The sequence below is a fragment of the Lactuca virosa genome, chromosome 4, assembly GCF_052849685.1.
Source record: "Lactuca virosa cultivar CGN04683 chromosome 4, Lactuca_virosa_CGN04683_v6, whole genome shotgun sequence".
NCBI classification, from domain to species: Eukaryota; Viridiplantae; Streptophyta; class Magnoliopsida; order Asterales; family Asteraceae; genus Lactuca; species Lactuca virosa.
Genome location: NC_136429.1, coordinates 23,232,048 through 23,238,998, shown reverse-complemented (window position 1 = coordinate 23,238,998; position 6,951 = coordinate 23,232,048). Strand labels below are relative to the sequence as shown.

At 35.5% G+C, this 6,951-nt stretch overlaps 2 non-coding genes across 2 annotated transcripts; one reads left to right on the top strand and one right to left on the bottom strand.

Moving 5' to 3' along the window:
* Positions 1–5,968: 5,968 nt before the first annotated feature.
* On the top strand, positions 5,969–6,042 carry TRNAN-GUU (transfer RNA asparagine (anticodon GUU)). Its single transcript has one exon. It is a non-coding gene; the product is annotated as a tRNA-Asn (tRNA).
* Positions 6,043–6,879: 837 nt separating this feature from the next.
* Positions 6,880–6,951, bottom strand: TRNAP-AGG (transfer RNA proline (anticodon AGG)). The gene has a single exon. It is a non-coding gene; the product is annotated as a tRNA-Pro (tRNA).

Below are 6,951 nucleotides of genomic sequence, written 5' to 3'. Positions count from 1 at the left end.
TTTTCTTTCTTGCTTGTCTTTTTGAAATGTTGTTTTCCTTCGAAAATTTTTCAATTTGATCTTTGAATTCCTTGGAGTTTAATTTGACAACTTTTTCACATTCCTTTTCAACTTGTTTTGAATTCTCTTTTTCAATTTCTGAATTTTCAACCCATTTTCTTTGTGGTTTTTGACGTTGGAAAACATACGAATTCTTTGTTAAGTTGTTTTCAACTGTGCTTTGATTTGCGAAAAAACCTTCATCAATTGTTTTTGAATTATCCTCTTCAACTAACTTCTTTAATTCTGGTTTGATTTTCTCAACATTTCCAGTAGTTACGAAAACTTGATTTGGAAAAATGACATTATCTGTACATTTGAAATTTGGATAAACCACTGAATTCGTTTCAAGATAGTGTTCACCTTTTTCATTCATCACTTTTTCGAACTTTTGTGTATCACCATACACCTGATCAACCACAATTCGAGGACTTTCTTCTTCCTTTGAAGATTTCTTTTCCTTCGAAATGTTCACTTCATCTTCATCATCACTATCATCAGTTTGGCTGTCTTTGAGATTCACGAAGTTCATATCATAAACTTTCGAAGTTGAGGGTATATCAGTTTCATTTTCAACCATCAAATCCTTAACTTTTTCTTTTCCTTTAGATGTTGAAGCAACATTAACAACAGACAACTGAGAACAATCAACATCTTCAAGTTCACTAATTTCACTAATATTGTCAGAATTATCTTCAATATCAGCAAAATTAGATTGAGAATCAGATGTTGAATTCTCAGTCTTTTTCAAAATTTGAATTTGTTCAGATTTAGTCAAAGTATCATTCACTATGTTAACTAATTCATTCGCATCAAGACATTCATCAATTTTGACAATTCCATATTTATATCTATCATCAGGGACTCTGTCAAAATCAGCTATTATTTGCTCACAATCATACGAAATATTATCTACCTTGGCTCTTTCGAATGCTAGGAAAGGTAGTAATTTTCTATGTTGCTCTTTACTTATATCACATGAATGATGTAAATCAGTTAATTTGCTATAAAGTCGTTTAGCATAATTACAATAGATGTTTCTTTGTGCTAGCAAAAGTTTAACATCACTCGATAACCTATCCCTATCACACATTATATTTGTCATTTGTAATTCCAAACATTCAATTTTGCTTATTTTCATGTCTAATCTCTTTTTGACCTCTAACAACTCCATTGACAACTTGTTGGCCTCATTGCTAGCAGACACAACAATTGAATCAAAATAAGTAACCGTCTCATCAAAAGAAATTAGTTCAGAGTCATAAGCATGTGTAGGAATATTAAAAGATTCGAGAATTTTACGTACCTTTGCTGTCATTGGAGATTTGTCAGCTGCTTTGGATACGAAGCATCGTCCCCTCACTTCGAATTCCTCATCATCTGAGTCCTCCTCCATTTTCGCATACAACGCTCCATGCGTTGGATTCCTCATTTCCTCATCGTCTGACCCGGATGACCAGATTTGATAAGTTCCATCTTCATCCTCATGCTCACCCTTTGCAACCAATGACAAATTCTTTGCTTTAGCACGAACCACCTCAAGCTTCTCTGCATAGTATGCCTCATCTTTGACTTTATTCTTCCTCTCATCCTTCTTTCGAAGCATACAGTCATTTGCAAGATGATTCGCACCGTTGCAATAATGACAATCTATTCCTGCATCACCTTTCAACTTCTTCTCACCCTTTCCATCAGCTATCTTCGAATCTTGCTTCTCAACTTTCTTTTTCTCCTCAACAACATTTTTACTCACATAATTTCCTTTCACCTCAGCAAGCTTAGTCTTCGAATTGAACGACTTTTTGAAAAATTTCTTGACACGATTATTTGAGTAAAATGCTATTGCTTCATCATCCGAATTCACGATGAATCCTTCTTCTTCCTCAGAATCACCATTTTCAGCTTCTTTCTCAGAAATCTTTGATACAAGAGCTAATGGACCTCCGAAATTCAACTTCGATTCCTCAGCAATTTCATTTACCTCAATTTCGTGTGTTTTCAATTGATTGTACAAATCATTGAGAGTTGATGTATCAAAACTTTGTTGATTCTTCACCATCATACTCACACTTCTCCATTCTTTTCGAAGCCCCATTACAAAGATGAGATTGAATTCCATTGATGTCCTGGTAATTCCATAGCGATTGCACCGATAGATTAACTCGTTCAGACGATCATAGTAAACTTCAATTGTTTCTCCTTCTTTTTGTTTGAAATCTTTCAACTCAACCAAACACTGTTTAACTGAATTGATTTTTGTCTTCTCACTTCCTTGAAATTTATCTTTCAGATTGTTCCAGACTTCCTTTGCAGTTGTACAACTCCTAACGTAATTATACACAACTGGAGGTAATGCACCTCGCACATCCCTCATACACCTCTTCTCCAGTTTCTTCAGACGATCAGTTTGATTATCAACTCCAGAATTTGTAGAAGATGATCCAATTGGTTGAACATTCACTGGAACATTGACATTTCCAGTGATACATGACCATAATTCTTCATCCAGACCATTCAGATAATCCTGCATACGATCATCCCACTGATCATAGTATTCAGGGATTAGCATTGGAATTTTGGTTGATGAACCTAGCAGATGAGAAAACGAGGTCATCGAATTGAGATTGAAACTCGCCATTGTTGTACGGAAGAAGATTTTGAGAAGTTTGAAAAGATTTGAGAATTTGAAAACAAACTAGATGAATCAAATCGAATTGATGAGAATAACACTCGATTCAACAATTCAAATGCAGAATCGAATCACAGACTAAGATCTAGACAATTTTTCACTTTCAAAAAGTGCGGAAACTTTTGAATCAAAAAGTTGATTCAAAAACTTTTTGAACAGCGTGAAAATCAGATCATAGATATGATTACTGCTCTGATACCAATTGATGAACCAATGAATCGAGTAATGAATTAATCAGAGTATGAATTCAAGTAAGAATATGAGATTTGAACACACGATGTAAATATGATCTTGTTATGCTCTATTATGCTTTCGAATTCTTTACATAGAATAGTAGACAAGTTTGTAAAAGTTCTTCTCTAACTCTAGTAAATAACCCTATTTATAGGGAACTGAAAGCATACAAAAAATATACTAAGGCATTGACTCTAAAGCTTCGAATAAAAGCGCCCTAGTAAAATACATTACAAAATATTCGAAGAGTCCAAAACATATTTCGACTAATTACAATAATTCGACCCTTACAAGTACGTTGGGCGTACTGGATTTACGCTGGGCGTACGCGGGGTTTCACCAAAACCCTAATAAGTGCTTAATGGCTTAAGCACTTAAGCCCAAACTTCAGATCTATCGACCACATGTGCCATAAGACTATAAAGTCTCGAACTTTATCACTTTGACGTCCAGAAAGTTCTTAACACATGGTCTTAATCCATTAAGACCTTCCTACTTCATGCATGAGACAAATCTAGCTATTAGGACACCATTTTTATCACTTAGGACCTCTTCTAAGGTCTGAAAGGACAACTCATTTCGTCCAAATCATAACATGCACCATTGTGGGACTTTTGGGACAAGAATGCTTCCATAAAGCTAAAATGACTAGATCTATCTCATACAAGTATAAAGTTCCAAGCTTTTTACCTTATGGAGCTTCTAGGGCACAAACCAACTTCAGATCTACAAGCTTGATCTTCTTCTCCAACTCCTTGATGAAACACCTTCTTCTTATAACACTCAAGAAACACTCAAAAAGCTCAAACACTCAAGGAAAAGGCTAGGGTTTGGGGAAAACGACTCTAAGCAATGGAGGCTGGGGTAAAGGAGGGTTTTGTGCTCATAATGTTGCTTATATAGTCCCTAAACCCTAAATATTAGGGTTTCCTTCTACCATGAGTACGCCCAGCGTACTAGGGCGCGCCTAGTACGCTCAGCGTACCCTTATGTACGCGCATCGTACTCCTCCTGATCCCAATAATTGCAATTTAGCCCTTAGACTTTCATGGCTTCACCCTTCTATCCCCAGGGACTATAAATGGTAAATATTGGGATGTTACAACTCTCCCCCACTTAAACTAGGCTTTGTCCTCGAAGCCTGCTGCGGCGAACCATTCACGATAATGCTCCCGCCTCTTGGACTCTGGCTCCCAAGCCTACTCGGATCCTTTCCGATGTTGCCACTGGTTTCCCTACATAGTTCAAGTGCTCTCCGACCTGAACATCACCCAACGATACAACCGCCTACTTCACCCAATATGCGCCTTTTCAGCTGCCAAACGTGAAAAGCGATGTGAATCCAACCGAACCTTTTCAAAAGGTCTATCCTACATGCCACTTTGCCAACCTTACAAAATCCTGATGTTACAGTACGAAGCATATTGAAGTTGATTGTCACTTTGTTTGGGATGCCATTGTTGATGGGCTGATTGCTCCAACCTATGTCCACACTAAACTAGAGTTTGTTGATAATATGGTTCTCAAGTTGGGCACTGATAATCCCCATGCTCCAACTTGAAGGAGGGGGGAGGGGGTAAAGGCTCGAGGATAAGATTTCAACAATTAGTATTGATATTATCTAGTTAGGCTCATAGTTTATCTCTTAATTTGAATTTGTATTCTGTTTGAGGTTAGCTCGAGAATTTATCTTCACTGTATCATGTATATATACAGAACAAACTAAATGAATGACACACACTTCTGAGCCATAACTTTTCAATTGCACTTTATGCTTAACAGTTATGGTACTTTATGTTTACGTACTCATATTTTGTGCTTAAATAGTTGTACTAAATTAAAAATAAATTAAAAAATGCCAAATATAAGAATTAGGGCATCACTGAATGTGTTCTTGCGACTTGAATAATTAAAAAAGGGATACACAAGAAAGTTACTTTACATTCTCAAATTTTATATTGTCCAAGACATGGAAGTTCACTTCGACATGACGATTAGGTATAAAGCAATTTTTGTGTGTCTAATGGTCCCACATGCTCAGGATTTTCTTATGACTATTCCTATTGACGGTCTTGGCCAGCATATGTCGCTAGTGGAGTATCGGGTCATCCTCACGTATCGCCTTATGATCCCTTTATTTCCAGCTGACGAGACTTGCCCTGCTTGTTGCAAGGCATGCTTGGACTCTTTTGGGGAGCATGCAGTTCATTATAAAGAGCTCCCGAGTTTCAAGTACCGACACGATCTGGTTAGGGATGCTCTTTTCGACATATTTGGGCGCGCTGAGATTTCTGCCAAGAAAGAGGCCCCTGTGAACTTTCTGACTGACCCATTGGAAGGAAGATCAACACTTAGACCAGCTGATGTTTTAGTATTTGGATGGGCTGGAGGAAAACATGCATGCGTGGATCTAACAGGGGTTTCCCCTCTTGTGGGCTTGGGGAGTGAAGTTTTCGCTGTGGGGCAAGCTGCTTTAAAAGCTGCATTAAGCAAAGTGGCAAAACATGAGAAAACGTGCATGGAAAATCAACACACGTTTATACCATTTGCATTTGATACTTTCGGTTTCATTGCGCCAGAAGCTGTGGAGTTACTCAATAGAGTCCAACGGGTCATGCATAGTAATGTTATGACTCCAAGATCTATAGATGTTGTTTTTAAAAGAATTAGTTTTGCCATCTAAAAAGGGGTTGCGGCATAACTTGTTGCTCGTTTACCCACAACGTCTATGTAAATCTTTCTTATGAATTTGGTAATGAAAAAGAGGAAATTTATATTTATTTCTCCATTCTCAACGGAAACTAAAATGTAAAATATCACAAAAGTCGTTCTATTTTTTTTATTCAAAAAAATTATTGAATAATTTATCTTTCCAAAATTTATCGATTTGAACTATTTTAACTAGAGTAAATAGGGACAAGTGTGAAGTATATTGTCATTTTCCAGGCGATGTTTCTTGAATACTAGTCGCCGATTTATTTATTAATAAACAAATAACATCAAAAAGCTGGAATAGCTCAGATGGTTAGAGCGTGTGGCTGTTAACCACAAGGTCGGAGGTTCAAGCCCTCCTTCTAGCGTCATTTTTCTTGTCTTTTCAGTTTTTTGTTTCTTTAAGTGTAAAGGTGTTGGGTGTTATAGGAGTTTATTTACATTTCGTAAAGATGCTGATTTGTCTTGCAATAACACGTGATTTACCAACCACTTATTTTTCATTTATTTATTGTTGTTATTATTATTATATTATTTTATATTTAATCAAATTTATTTTTCATATTCATAAATAATCTAACTAAGTACTATTTAGTTATGTCGTCCAATTTTTCAGTTGGCAAAATCAAACTTAACGCATTATAATTTTACGCTCCGTTTATCACATGAAATAGTTGACGTATGTACCAAGTTCAAATTTAAGTAACTCAATAAAAATGTTATATGTGTTGTCTATTTTAATAAAGGTTGTTTAGGACCCCAATCAGACACATCTATATATTTTTATCATCTTATGTTTAATAAAACTTTTACTAATCAAAATCGGTTCCAGAACATCACATACTCTATAGAAAAAGAAAAAGAAACTTAAATACTAACAAACATAAAGCAGGTAAAAGATCACTGCATTTGTTCATTTTTTATTAGATTATTTAGATTTATTATACATTTTTTTTCTTAATATATATATATTTTTAAAAATATCGATTATATACTTGTACTTCTACAATCTATAATCACATATAAAACTAACAATCTTCATCAAGTTCTAATTAAACATATTATAAAACTATGAGCCATCAATAATGGATTAATGGTTAAAATTCTAACATTTTTTTTTCTTTTAGATAAACCACACATTAGCTATCATGTTTATCCATGGGTAAACATTCTTAAACGTAAAAGAAAAATACAAAAAGGAGGAAGGGGCATTCCGAGAATTGAACTCGGGACCTCTCGCACCCTAAGCGAGAATCATACCACTAGACCAAATGCCC